At 45.2% G+C, this 13800-nt stretch overlaps 12 non-coding genes across 12 annotated transcripts; 5 read left to right on the top strand and 7 right to left on the bottom strand.

Annotated features, from left to right (window-relative positions):
- Positions 1 to 4403: 4403 nt before the first annotated feature.
- Positions 4404 to 4519, bottom strand: LOC135025739 (U5 spliceosomal RNA). The gene has a single exon (XR_010222461.1). It is a non-coding gene; the product is annotated as a U5 spliceosomal RNA (small nuclear RNA).
- Positions 4520 to 4794: 275 nt separating this feature from the next.
- Positions 4795 to 4910, bottom strand: LOC135025707 (U5 spliceosomal RNA). The gene has a single exon (XR_010222429.1). It is a non-coding gene; the product is annotated as a U5 spliceosomal RNA (small nuclear RNA).
- Positions 4911 to 5196: 286 nt separating this feature from the next.
- LOC135025728 (U5 spliceosomal RNA) lies at positions 5197 to 5312 on the bottom strand. Its single transcript, XR_010222450.1, has one exon. It is a non-coding gene; the product is annotated as a U5 spliceosomal RNA (small nuclear RNA).
- A 270-nt stretch (positions 5313 to 5582) lies between these two features.
- On the bottom strand, positions 5583 to 5698 carry LOC135025724 (U5 spliceosomal RNA). Its single transcript, XR_010222446.1, has one exon. It is a non-coding gene; the product is annotated as a U5 spliceosomal RNA (small nuclear RNA).
- A 144-nt stretch (positions 5699 to 5842) lies between these two features.
- On the top strand, positions 5843 to 6006 carry LOC135025605 (U1 spliceosomal RNA). The gene has a single exon (XR_010222339.1). It is a non-coding gene; the product is annotated as a U1 spliceosomal RNA (small nuclear RNA).
- Positions 6007 to 10825: 4819 nt separating this feature from the next.
- On the bottom strand, positions 10826 to 10938 carry LOC135025754 (U5 spliceosomal RNA). The gene has a single exon (XR_010222476.1). It is a non-coding gene; the product is annotated as a U5 spliceosomal RNA (small nuclear RNA).
- Positions 10939 to 11224: 286 nt separating this feature from the next.
- LOC135025753 (U5 spliceosomal RNA) lies at positions 11225 to 11341 on the bottom strand. The gene has a single exon (XR_010222475.1). It is a non-coding gene; the product is annotated as a U5 spliceosomal RNA (small nuclear RNA).
- Positions 11342 to 11611: 270 nt separating this feature from the next.
- Positions 11612 to 11727, bottom strand: LOC135025729 (U5 spliceosomal RNA). The gene has a single exon (XR_010222451.1). It is a non-coding gene; the product is annotated as a U5 spliceosomal RNA (small nuclear RNA).
- Positions 11728 to 11871: 144 nt separating this feature from the next.
- On the top strand, positions 11872 to 12035 carry LOC135025779 (U1 spliceosomal RNA). Its single transcript, XR_010222501.1, has one exon. It is a non-coding gene; the product is annotated as a U1 spliceosomal RNA (small nuclear RNA).
- Positions 12036 to 12187: 152 nt separating this feature from the next.
- LOC135025662 (U1 spliceosomal RNA) lies at positions 12188 to 12350 on the top strand. The gene has a single exon (XR_010222394.1). It is a non-coding gene; the product is annotated as a U1 spliceosomal RNA (small nuclear RNA).
- A 674-nt stretch (positions 12351 to 13024) lies between these two features.
- LOC135025594 (U1 spliceosomal RNA) lies at positions 13025 to 13188 on the top strand. Its single transcript, XR_010222328.1, has one exon. It is a non-coding gene; the product is annotated as a U1 spliceosomal RNA (small nuclear RNA).
- A 152-nt stretch (positions 13189 to 13340) lies between these two features.
- On the top strand, positions 13341 to 13503 carry LOC135025579 (U1 spliceosomal RNA). The gene has a single exon (XR_010222313.1). It is a non-coding gene; the product is annotated as a U1 spliceosomal RNA (small nuclear RNA).
- Positions 13504 to 13800: the final 297 nt, after the last annotated feature.

Below are 13800 nucleotides of genomic sequence, written 5' to 3'. Positions count from 1 at the left end.
GTTAAGTGGCCTGCTACTGAAGGCACCAACTACAAACTGAGCTCCCTGTTCATGGAAGCGGGGTTATAGAGGAGGATGCGCTGAGCATCTTGGGAACAGTCAAAAGCTTTGAGCCGGTTGGTGCCTCAGATCAAGATCCTACTCTACACCCCAATGTGAATCCTTGTGGAGTCCAGTGTACCCCACAGAAGAAATTAATGTGTCACACCCATTGGCAGCAACCTTAGAATAGCTGCTGACGGGCACAATTGAGAAAGGAAGGGGGGGGGGGGGGGACATTTGAATCCAGCACATAGATGCAATTCAAATATGTAATTTGTACCTTCCTATTTTAAAATATAATGGATGAACCTCACCCTGTGAGAACAATCTTCATGATCAAGAGATCTCATATGCAAAATAAGTATGAGTTGGGATAGGGCTGGGGAGGGTGGCTGCTCGGGCAGCCCCTCCCCCGTCAAGTTAAGGAGATTCAACTGAGGACGCACAAGGGAACTCTCGTCTGGGGACACCAACTGCAGGGAGACCACATCTGTTCAGATGAACATGGGAGGGTGGAAGGCTGCCTAATATTGAAGCACCATCAAATATCAAACCATATGCAACAACTAGTACAAGCATTCCTGGGGGAAGGTCTGCAGAAGACGGATTTGCATACGGTGATGTCATCCAAGATGTGGGCCAAAGTTGGCTGGAACCCTCATCTGCATATGAAAAGAGAAAAGGGGCATGCAGGGCATGGCGGCCTTTTGCGGTGCTTGGATGACCCCTAGTTCGCATTAAACACCCCCACCCTCCTTTGGTGTGGGGCTCATGTTGGCCATGCCCCATCCCCTGAAGCATTCAAGCTGATTTCTTGCAGCAGCTGGGCACTGTAACAGCTCCAGAGCTGTTCTGTAAGGCAAGTAAAAGGGTGTGGGCCCTGCAGCACCACCTGTAGTTCGCATTGTGCGTTGGAAGGCACAAAGTAAGCAGACGGGAGGAGAAGTCAGGATAGTGCGCAAGGGCATCCTTTTCTCTTAGTCCGTAGAGGATGCTGGGGTCACATTAAGAACCATGGGGTATAGACGGGATCCGCAAGAGACATGGGCACTTTAAGACTTTCAAAGGGTGTGAACTGGCTCCTCCCTCTATGCCCCTCCTCCAGACTCCAGTTATAGGAACTGTGCCCAGGGAGACGGACATTTCGAGGAAAGGATTTATTGTTAAACTAAGGTGAGCATCTTACCAGCTCACACCTTAAGCATGCCGCAGAACGTGGCATTCAACAGAACACAAGCCAACGGCATGAACAATTGCAGCAAAAAGCTGACCAGAACCATAACATAACATGTGTATAACCACAAGTAATAACTGCAGACACAGTATGGACTGGGACGGGTGCCCAGCATCCTCTACGGACTAAGAGAAAAGGATTTACCAGTAGGTATTAAAATCCTATTTTCTCATACGACCTAGAGGATGCTGGGGTCACATTAAGAACCATGGGGTTATACCAAAGCTCTTGAACGGGTGGGAGAGTGCGTACGACTCTGCAGCACCGAATGACCCAACTTGAGGTTATCATCAGCCAAGGTATCAAACTTGTAAAACTTAGCAAAAGTGTTTACTAAATAGCTGCTCGGCAAAGTTGCAATGCCGAGACTCCCCGACCAGCTGCCCAGGATGAACCCACCTTTCTAGTAGAATGGGTCTTCACCTAATTCAGTAATGGCAATCCTGCCATGGAATGAGCATGCTGAATCTTACCACAGATCCAGCGCATAATGGTCTACATGGAAGCAGGACACCCAATCCTGTTGGGAGCATACAGGACAAACAGAGCCTCTGTTTTCCTAATCTGAACCGTTCTGGTGACATAAATTTTCAAAGTTCTGACCACAGCCAGAGACTTTGACTCAACGAAGGTGTCAGTGGCCAAAGGCACCATGTGGAAAGATGAACCACCTTCGGCAGAAATTGTTGACGTGTCCTCAATTCTGCTCTATCTTCATGAAAGATCAAATAAAGGCTCTTGTGATACTGCATGGTTTGTACTGTTTTCCATGTGCTCCCAGATCTTTCAAGCAAGTAGCATGGTCAAGAAAGTTCTGTTTGAAAAGAAACAACATTTACTGTCATTGTTATAGAATTTGGGAGAAAAAACAAGAAGAAATCTGCACTGTTGACGCACTGGACAGAATGAATGAATCATAAAATATAACCTTTATTAAGTATGTATTAAAATTGGATAAATATTAATATTATTATCCCAAACTGCAGTGAAACATAAATGTTAAAATCACAGAACTAACATACATGTGCATAAGAAGAATAAAGAGATGTGAAAAAAAGGTTTAAAAAGCGTGTCCGTGTGTGATTATTTTTGAAGGCACAACCCTGGCGGGGTTGTTTATATAGATATATATGTTGCTAATAATCACTTTCTAGCGTAATGTTATTAAATAGCTGTTAGTATCTATGTCGTCAGGTACCACTGGGTCGTATCCTATATACTCCCTTCACTCAATAGGGGTTACCTCCCGGGAAGCCATCCCCATTGGCGAATTTGTGGGGGTGATTGAGTATAACCGGTAAGCTAACCTCCAATTTGTGGGGTGCTTAGGTAGATGGGGATCACTTATTTCTCTGTGTCCCCTAAGACTATATTCCTAAATTCAATACCACAGGGGGATAGCTTTCTATATCGGATAAGGAATCACTTGATAGGGAAATCTCTATGGATCATGGAAAGATCATATTTATTAATATCCAAACTAAAAAAATGATGAATAGCTTTAATTTAGCTGTTTAGATATAGTTAATTGGCGAGATATACCAACAGGTGCGGTTGCCTTAAGGAATATGGCAATTCCAATATAAATAGCAGCCCTCCTTCATATAATCAGCCAGATCTTATTAAATCTGGTCCAGATATAGCCGTTCAGATATACTTAATTGACAACATATATCAATCGGTGGGGTTGCCTTAAGGAATATAGCAATTCCAATTCTCATATAAATAGCAACCTTCCTTCATATATTCAGCCAGATCTTATTTAATCTGATCTAGGCGTAGGCAATAATGCTTTCCTTAGAGGTATAGCCACCTCAATTCTTATTAAGAAGCAAAGTGTCTGTCATAATGGTTTATCCAATTCATCTAAGAAATAATATATTCCATGTGTCAGAGATTCATTACTCTCTATTTACACTGTTAAAGAGTTAATTCTTATTATGTTACAGTGTAATGAAATTATCATATAGGGAGATGTGGCAATTCCATGTGCTATATATATAATAACCCTTAGTGGTCCAGATTCCACAATGAGGAATTTTCTTATAAACCGCTGAAACACACAGCTGTTTGACTGACTTCCAAATATATCTATCTCACTTTGTAACAGTCTTATGATAGAGAAACTGTTACATATTCGGTCACTTAGTTATCTAAAGGTAAACAGACTCAGTGTGAGGGTAATATAATATATCAAATGCGCTGTCAATAATCGTGGTAACTGGTGTAATAATGTGGTATATTGAGTATGCTAGTAAGACATATAACTGCTCTCCAGCCTTTAAGTGTTACCAATCAATTTGTTACACTGTAAAGGATTTATGGTGTCCTGTTAGGACATGCAGCTGCTAGGCTGACTCAAAGATTTATCCATTTGTAACAATTATGTAACAGTTATATACATGTTACTGGTATTACATAGAAATAGTATGACACAGGCCAGCAGTCCCATGTGTCTAGATTCCACAATAGGAGATTTTCTTTGTCTTATAAACTGCTGGAACACACAGCTGCTAGACTGACTTCAAATATATATATTACTTTGTAACAGTCTTATAGTAAAGAGACTGTTACACACTGTCATTTAGTTATCTCAAGGTTAGCAGATTCTGTGTGAGGATAGTGTTCTGTTAGAACATGCAGCTGCTAGGCTGACTCATAGAAAATGTATCCATTTGTAACAAATGACACATACAGCATTAAATTAATATCTATAGCAGCCCATGTGACATCTCTACTCTTATCATAATTGTCTGGTTATTGCCAATCTGGACAGCAGGAGTGATATATATTCACTAGTCCCAATATCCCATCATATAAATATACCCACACTGATATACTTTCTTATCAAGAGTTATTAGTAGCTATCTGTATGCACTTTAGACATTGTAATTGCTAAGTGACATCATATCTAGTGTATTCCTTTCTTATAGCTCAGCTTCTATTCCCTATTAGTGGAGACTAACAGCTAACATCATAATCATATATTTTTGTTTTATAACATTTCACATGAGTCAAATACACGCGGACACGCCGTGCCCTACACATGTGTTTCACTGCATCTATGGCAACTTACATTAAAGCTAACAAGAAAGCACACTCGTTCTGTCTTTAAACTGATAAAAGAAACCCCAATAATATGGGGCATGCAAAAATTGAGATAAAACTCAGTTTTGCTCCTCTCCACGGAAATCTTTAATAAAAGGCGAAATATTTGTTAGTTCTGAAGAGAAACCAGAGCATGACCAAGATTCCACCTGTCGCCTGAGTGCCATGCCAGCAGTTCTCATTGAGCTCAAAGTGAGCACCCAATTTGAAAGAAAGAAAGCAGATTTCTCACCAGGCTTCCCCTAGCTATAAACATGGTTTGTACTCTTTTCCATGTGTTCCCAGATCTTTCAAGCAATTAGTATAGTCAAGAAAGTTCTGTTTGAAAAGAAACAAACATTTACTGTCATTTCTATGCAAATGAGCTTACATTAAAGCACACTCGTTCTATCTTTAAACAGATAAAATAAAACCCCAATAAGATGGGGCATGCAAAATTTGAGATAAAACTCAGTTTTGCTCCTCTCCACGGAAATCTTTAGTAAAAGGCGAAAGATTTGTTCGTTCTGAAGAGAAACCAGAGCATGACCAAGATTCCACCTGTCGCCTGAGTGCCATGCCAGCAGTCCTCATTCAGCTCAAAGTGAGCACCCAATTTGAAAGAAAGAAAGCAGATTTCTCACCAGGCTTCCCCTTGCTATAAGCATGGTTTGTACTCTTTTCCATGTGCTCCCAGATCTTTCAAGCAAGTAGCATGGTCAAGAAAGTTCTGTTTGAAAAGAAACAGACATTTACTATCATTGTTATACAAATAAACTTACATTAAAGCCAACAAGAAAGCACACTCGTTCTGTCTTTAAACTGATAAAAGAAACCCCAATAATATGGGGCATGCAAAAATTGAGATAAAACTCAGTTTTGCTCCTCTCCACGGAAATCTTTAATAAAAGGCGAAAGATTTGTTCATTCTGAAGAGAAACCAGAGCATGACCAAGATTCCACCTGTCGCCTGAGTGCCATGCCAGCAGTCCTCATTCAGATCAAAGTGAGCGCCCAATTTGAAAGAAAGCAGATTTCTCACCTGGCTTCTCCTTGCTATAAGCATGGTTTGTACTGTATTCCATGTGCTCCCAGATCTTTCAAGCAAGTAGCATGGTCAAGAAAGTTCTGTTTGAAAAGAAACAAACATTTACTGTAATTTCTATGCAAATGAGCTTTCATTAAAGCACACTCATTCTATCTTTAAACCGATAAAAGAAAATCCAAAAAGATGGGGCATGCAAAAATTGAGGTAAAACTCAGTTTTGCTCCTCTCCACGGAAATCTTTAGTAAAAGGCGAAAGATTTGTTCGTTCTGAAGAGAAACCAGAGCATGACCAAGATTTTCATCTGAAAATATGTGTTCTCCCTGCAGTTGTTGTCCCCAGATGAGAGTTCCCTTGTGCTGCCTCAGTTGAATCTCCTTTACTTGACAGAGATGTGCCTGAGCAGCGGCCCTCCCCAGCCCTATCCCAAATCATACTTATTTTGCATAGGAGATACCATGGTCATGAAGATTGTTCTCCCAGGGTGAGGTTCATTCATTGCATTCTGGGTATGCTGACCCCTGTGATTTCCCCAAATGTGGGAAACTCGACTGCATTATTTGTGGTAGTGGGGGACTGTGTTTGTGCTTTCCTCTGGTCAGCTCTGGTAAAAGTCAGATTTCTTTGTCTCAGATCTTCCTCTAGCCTTGTTCTTCTTTCGAGAGTTCCCTTGTGCTGCCTCAGTTGGATCTCCTTCACTTGACAGGGGGTGCCCGAGCAGCAATCCTCCACAGCTCTAGCCCAACTCCTACTTACCTGCCAGGTGAGATACTATGATCTTCACTGTTAGGGCAATCAGGATGTGGAATTCCCTGCCAGGGAAGGTGGTAATGGCGGACTCTGTAATTGGATTTAAAAAAGGAATGGATACATTTCTGAATGAAAAAGCTATCTAAGGTTATAATACTTAAAATATCAACATGGTTAATCCGGGGGTAACATGAGTTATAGTAGCTAACTAGTCATAAAACATTATTCAGCAAGTATGTAGAATCATCACAACTTAAAACAGGTTGAACACGATGGGCAATTTGCCTCTATTCAACCTCAAAAACTATGTTACTATATGTTACTATATTACTATGTTACTGTAGTATACAGAAAACCAAAATGCAATGAACAGTGATAGTGAGCACTGATGAGGATACTAGAACTGACACTGAGCAGCAAGATGCAGCACTGGACTATTAGTAATGTACTGTAGTATGCTGAGCACCACAATGCAGCACAAGACAATGAGCAGTGATACTGAGCACTGATGAGGATACTACTGAGAACTGACACTGAGCAGGAGAGACACACTACTAGTATTACTGAGCAGCAATAAGTAACCACTGATACTGAGCACTGATATTGAGATTTCCACTGAGAGAACATAGCCACGTCCATTCCGCTCTCTCTTCAAAGCACGAGTAAAAATGGCGGCAACAAGCAGCTCTTTATATGGAATCCGAATCTCGCGAGAATCCGACAGCGGGATGATGACATTTTCCCTTGTTCAGGTTTTCCGAGTCAGGCGGGAACAACCGAGCCTGCCTCGGACCAGTGTAAACAACGTGGAGTTCGTGGGGAATTCGGTTCTCGGAGAACCGAACCCGCTCCTCTCTACCTTATACCCATCAATTTTTTTATTTTCAATCTAAGCCCCTGCAGTTTTCTGTAAGCATCTGCTTCGCTATGATGATCAACAAGTCACAAGGGCAAACACTCAGGGCTTGAGGCGTAGATCTTAGGACCAGCTGCTACAAGCATGGCAGAGGTGTCACTATCACTGGTGACACCCAGAGAGGTGGCGAGGGAGATTGTAATGCAGTGCGCGCAGATAAGCAGCGCAATGGTAAAAAGGAGGCATGGTTTCATAGGTAGGGGCGTGGCCTGGTGGCCTGAATCTACATTTTGTTGCTCCGGGTGTCCCGGGGGTTGGGGGCTGCACCCGGGGACTAGTGTGTGAGCAGTGCTGGCTCCTGCACAGTGAAAGGGCATGGCCACCCAGCATGACGCCTCCCTTCTTGACCATGCTGTAATTGCAGTCGCACTGCAGTTCAGCGTGATCATAAAAAATGGTGTAGCCTCCTGCTGGTGCAGACTGTATGTGCGCGCAGGAAGCCGCCACCATTTTTGTGATCACAGCGGCTGAATGTGATGTCATACAGCCGCTGTGACCACGCCCCCTGTGTCTCCTCCGTTGCAGACCCCATTTTGAAGCCTTGCCCCCGCACCGCTCCATCCCTGACTTGGAAATGGAGTGTTGCTGACCCACCTATCCCCCCCCCGCCCCGATTGACAGGCAGAGGCGATCGCATTCTCTGCGGGGTGCCGCAGAAAATGCAGGCACATGCGTATGCTCTTAGCAATTTTTGCAGTTGGATCGCTTATTGTGATTGCAATCCAACCTGAATCAGGCCCTATTACCTATCACAATGCGCTGCGGGCAGTACAAAATTGGGTTAATATAGGAGAAAAACCCCCAGACCTGTGCTCCTTAACTGTACCTGGTGGCTAGTGGAGCGGCTGCCCAGTAATCAGTGTCCACGCCAGTGCGCACACGGTCCACCCCCTACGGCCACGCTCCCCTTCATCAGCGGCCTCGTGATCCGGAAGGGTGGTGTGTGTGTGACTGACCTTAGGATGAAACCGGACCCTCCGCTGCAGTGACCCAGCAACCAGGGCACGGGAGTATACAGCGCCGCTGGGAGTGATGAAGCTGCAGTAAAGATGTCTATTAGACCTAGCCTGCTGCAGCCCTTGTAGATTCTCATAAAACAAGTTCTTCTTTTCTTGTCAAAATTTATAGCTAAGAATAGGCTGCCTGAGGCAGGCCCCTGTTAAGTGGCCTGCTACTGAAGGCACCAACTACAAACTGAGCTCCCTGTTCATGGAAGCGGGGTTATAGAGGAGAATGCACTGAGCATCTTGGGAACAGTCAAAAGCTTTGAGCCGGTTGGTGCCTCAGATCAAGATCCTACTCTACACCCCAATGTGAATCCTTGTGGAGTCCAGTGTACCCCACAGAAGAAATTAATGTGTCACACCCATTGGCAGCAACCTTAGAATAGCTGCTGACGGGCACAATTGAGAAAGGAAGGGGGGGGGGGACATTTGAATCCAGCACATAAATGCAATTCAAATATGTAATTTGTACCTTCCTATTTTAAAATATAATGGATGAACCTCACCCTGTGATAACAATCTTCATGATCAAGAGATCTCATATGCAAAATAAGTATGAGTTGGGATAGGGCTGGGGAGGGTGGCTGCTCGGGCAGCCCCTCCCCCGTCAAGTTAAGGAGATTCAACTGAGGAAGCACAAGGGAACTCTCGTCTGGGGACAACAACTGCAGGGAGACCACATCTTTTCAGATGAACATGGGAGGGCGGAAGGCTGCCTAATACTGAAGCACCATCAAATATCAAACCATATGCAACATCTAGTACAAGCCTTCCTGGGGGAAGGTCTGCAGCAGACGGATTTGCATACAGTGATGTTATTCAAGCAGTGGGCCAAAGTTGGCTGGAACCCTCATCTGCATATGAAAAGAGAAAAGGGGCGTGCAGGGCATGGCGGCCTTTTGCAGTGCTTGGATGACCCCTAGTTCTCATTAAACACCCCCACCCTCCTTTGGTGTGGGGCTCATGTTGGCCATGCCCCATCCCCTGAAGCATTCAAGCTGATTTCTTGCAGCAGCTGGGCACTGTAACAGCTCCAGAGCTGTTCTGTAAGGCAAGTAAAAGGGTGTGGGCCCTGCAGCACCACCTGTAGTTTGCATTGTGCGTTGGAAGGCACAAAGTAAGCAGACGGGAGGAGAAGTCAGGATAGTGCGCAAGGGCATCCTTTTCTCTTAGTCCGTAGAGGATGCTGGGGTCACATTAAGAACCATGGGGTATAGACGGGATCCGCAAGAGACATGGGCACTTTAAGACTATCAAAGGGTGTGAACTGGCTCCTCCCTCTATGCCCCTCCTCCAGACTCCAGTTATAGGAACTGTGCCCATGGAGACGGACATTTCGAGGAAAGGATTTATTGTTAAACTAAGGTGAGCATCTTACCAGCTCACACCTTAAGCATGCCGCAGAACGTGGCATTCAACAGAACACAAGCCAACGGCATGAACAATTGCAGCAAAAAGCTGACCAGAACCATAACACAACATGTGTATAACCACAAGTAATAACTGCAGACACAGTATGGACTGGGACGGGTGCCCAGCATCCTCTACAGACTAAGAGAAAAGGATTTACCGGTAGGTATTAAAATCCTATTTTCTCATACGACCTAGAGGATGCTGGGGTCACATTAAGAACCATGGGGTTATACCAAAGCTCTTGAACGGGTGGAAGAGTGCGTACGACTCTGCAGCACCGAATGACCCAACTTGAAGTTATCATCGGCCAAGGTATCAAACTTGTAAAACTTAGCAAAAGTGTTTACTAAATAGCTGCTCGGCAAAGTTGCAATGCCGAGACTCCCCGACCAGCTGCCCAGGATGAACCCACCTTTCTAGTAGAATGGGTCTTCACCTAATTCAGTAACGGCAATCCTGCCATGGAATGAGCATGCTGAATCTTACCACAGATCCAGCGCATAATGGTCTACATGGAAGCAGGACACCCAATCCTGTTGGGAGCATACAGGACAAACAGAGCCTCTGTTTTCCTAATCTGAACCGTTCTGGTGACATAAATTTTCAAAGTTCTGACCACAGCCAGAGACTTTGACTCAACGAAGGTGTCAGTGGCCAAAGGCACCATGTGGAAAGATGAACCACCTTCGGCAGAAATTGTTGACGTGTCCTCAATTCTGCTCTATCTTCATGAAAGATCAAATAAAGGCTCTTGTGATACTGCATGGTTTGTACTGTTTTCCATGTGCTCCCAGATCTTTCAAGCAAGTAGCATGGTCAAGAAAGTTCTGTTTGAAAAGAAACAAACATTTACTGTCATTGTTATGCAAATAAACTTACATTAAAGCTAACAAGAAAGCAAACTCGTTCTGTCTTTAAACTGATAAAAGAAACCCCAATAATATGGGCATACCTCCCAACTTTGTCGGCTCGCAAAGAGGGACACACGCGCGGCGAAGTCGCGCGCGCTCCCAAAAAGGGTGTGGCCTAAGTAAAAGGGGGCGTGGCTTCGCGGGAGGACCCGCGATCGCGAGTCACGCCCCCGTTTTCGGCACTGAGCGGGCATGCCCAGCGCTCTGTGAGCCGCTGGCATGCCACCTCTCCCTCTGACTTCAGTGAATAGACGCTGTGCGCATGCGCACAGCGTCTATTCACCGCTGCTCTGCTAAGCAGGGCAGCGACAGACAGAGCCTCCCAATTGTCCTCCCCACCGCGGGACACTGCGGCCCGCAGGTGGGACAGCGGGACAGTCCCCAAAAAACGGGACTGTCCCGCGAAAATCGGGACAGTTGGGAGGTATGATATGGGGCATGCAAAAATTGAGATAAAACTCAGTTTTGCTCCTCTCCACGGAAATCTTTAGTAAAAGGCGAAAGATTTGTTTGTTCTGAAGAGAAACCAGAGCATGACCAAGATTCCACCTGTCGCCTGAGTGCCATGCCAGCAGTCCTCATTCAGCTCAAAGTGAGCACCCAATTTGAAAGAAAGAAAGCAGATTTCTCACCAGGCTTCCCCTTGCTATAAACATGGTTTGTACTCTTTTCCATGTGCTCCCAGATCTTTCAAGCAATTAGTATGGTCAAGAAAGTTCTGCTTGAAAAGAAACAGACATTTATTGTCATTGTTATGCAAATAAACTTACATTAAAGCTAACAAGAAAGCACACTCGTTCTGTCTTTAAACTGATAAAAGAAACCCCAATAATATGGGGCATGCAAAAATTGAGATAAAATTCAGTTTTGCTCCTCTCCACGGATAATCTTTAATAAAAGGCGAAAGATTTGTTCGTTCTGAAGAGAAACCAGAGCATGACCAAGATTCCACCTGTCGCCTGAGTGCTGTGCCAGCAGTCCTCATTCAGATCAAAGTGAGTGCCCAATTTGAAAGAAAGCAGATTTCTCACCTGGCTTCTCCTTGCTATAAGCATGGTTTGTACTGTATTCCATGTGCTCCCAGATCTTTAAAGCAAGTAGCATGGTCAAGAAAGTTCTGTTTGAACATAAATAAACATTTACTGTCATTTCTATGCAAATGAGCTTACATTAAAGCACACTCATTCTATCTTTAAACCGGTAAAAGAAACCCCAAAAAGATGGGGCATGCAAAAATTGAGATAAAACTCGGTTTTGCGCCTCTCCACGGAAATCTTTAGTAAGAGGCGAAAGATTTGTTCGTTCTGAAGAGAAACCAGAGCATGACCAAGATTTTTATATGAAAATATGTGTTCTCCCTGCAGTTGTTGTCCCCAGATGAGAGTTCCCTTGTGCTGCCTCAGCTGAATCTCCTTTACTTGACAGAGATGTGCCTGAGCAGCGGCCCTCCCCAGCCCTATCCCAAATCATACTTATTTTGCATAGGCGATACCATGGTCATGAAGATTGTTCTCCCAGGGTGAGGTTCATTCATTGCATTCTGGGTATGCTGACCCCTGTGATTTCCCCAAATGTGGGAAACTCGACTGCATTATTTGTGGTAGTGGGGGACTGTGTTTGTGCTTTCCTCTGGTCAGCTCTGGTAAAAGTCAGATTTATTTGTCTCAGATCTTCCTCTAGCCTTGTTCTTCTTTCGAGAGTTCCCTTGTGCTGCCTCAGTTGGATCTCTTTCACTTGACAGGGGGGTGCCCGAGTAGCGACCCTCCCCAGCTCTAGCCCAACTCCTACTTACCTGCCAGGTGAGATACTATGATCATGAAGGTGCTTCTCCCAGGGCAAGGCTCACCCATTGCACTCTGGGTGTGGTGCCCCTGCGATTTCCCCAAATGTGGGAAGCTTGACTGCATAATTTGTGTTTCCCCTGGTCGGCTCTCGTATAATTCAGATCTCTTTGTCTCAGGTCTCTCTCCAGCCTAGTTTGCTGTCTGTTTCCACTTCTTTTTTCATGAGCCCCTCCCTTTTATACCCTTGTGCACTATCCTGACTTCTCCTCTTGTCTGCTTACTTTGTGCCTTCCAATGCACAATGCAAACTACTGGTAGTGCTGCAGGGCCCACACCCTTTTACTTGCCGTACAGAGCAGCTCTGGAGCTGTTACAGTGCCCAGCTGCTGCAAGAAATCAGCTTGAATGCTTCAGGGGCTGGGGCATAGCCAACATGAGCCCCACACCGAAGGAGGGTGGAGGTGTTTAATGCGAACTAGGGGTCATCCAAGCGCCGCAAAAGGCCGCTATGCCCTGCACGCCCCTTTTCTCTTTTCATATGCAGACGAGGGTTGAAGCCAACTTTGACCCACTGCTTGGATGACATCACCGTATGCAAATCCATCTGCTGCAGGCCTTCCCCCAGGAATGCTTGCACTAGTTGTTGGATTTGGTTTGTTGTTTGGGGGTGCTTCATTATTAGGCAGCCTTCTGCCCTCCCATGTTCATCTGAAAATATGTGTTCTCCCTGCAGTTGTTGTCCCCAGATGAGAGTTCCCTTGTGCTGCCTCAGTTGAATCTCCTTTACTTGACAGAGATGTGCCTGAGCAGCGGCCCTCCCCAGCCCTATCCCAAATCATACTTATTTTGCATAGGAGATACCATGGTCATGAAGATTGTTCTCCCAGGGTGAGGTTCATTCATTGCATTCTGGGTATGCTGACCCCTGTGATTTCCCCAAATGTGGGAAACTCGACTGCATTATTTGTGGTAGTGGGGGACTGTGTTTGTGCTTTCCTCTGGTCAGCTCTGGTAAAAGTCAGATTTATTTGTCTCAGATCTTCCTCTAGCCTTGTTCTTCTTTCGAGAGTTCCCTTGTGCTGCCTCAGTTGAATCTCCTTCACTTGACAGGGGGGTACCCGAGCAGCGACCCTCCCCAGCTCTAGCCCAACTTCTACTTACCTGGCAGGTGAGATACTATGATCATGTAGGTGCTTCTCCCAGGGCAAGGCTCACCCATTGCACTCTGGGTGTGCTGCTCCTGCGATTTCCCCAAATGTGGGAAACTTGACTGCATAATTTGTGTTTCCCCTGGTCGGCTCTCGTATAATTCAGATCTCTTTGTCTCAGGTCTCTCTCCAGCCTAGTTTGCTGTCTGTTTCAACTTCTCTTTTCTTGAGCCGCTCCCTTCTATGCCCTTGCGCACTATCCTGACTTCTCCCGTCTGCTTACTTTGTGCCTTCCAATGCACAATGCAAACTACAGGTAGTGCTGCAGGGCCCACACCCTTTTACTTGCCGTTCAGAGCAGCTCTGGAGCTGTTACAGTGCCCAGCTGCTGCAAGAAATCAGCTTGAATGCTTCAGGGGCTGGGGCATAGCCAACATGAGCCCCACACCGAAGGAGGGTGGAGGT

Source organism: Pseudophryne corroboree, unplaced genomic scaffold (assembly GCF_028390025.1).
Source record: "Pseudophryne corroboree isolate aPseCor3 unplaced genomic scaffold, aPseCor3.hap2 scaffold_423, whole genome shotgun sequence".
NCBI lineage: Eukaryota > Metazoa > Chordata > Amphibia > Anura > Myobatrachidae > Pseudophryne > Pseudophryne corroboree.
The sequence above is the reverse complement of the archived record's forward strand: the minus strand, read 5'-3'. Positions and strand labels throughout refer to the sequence as shown.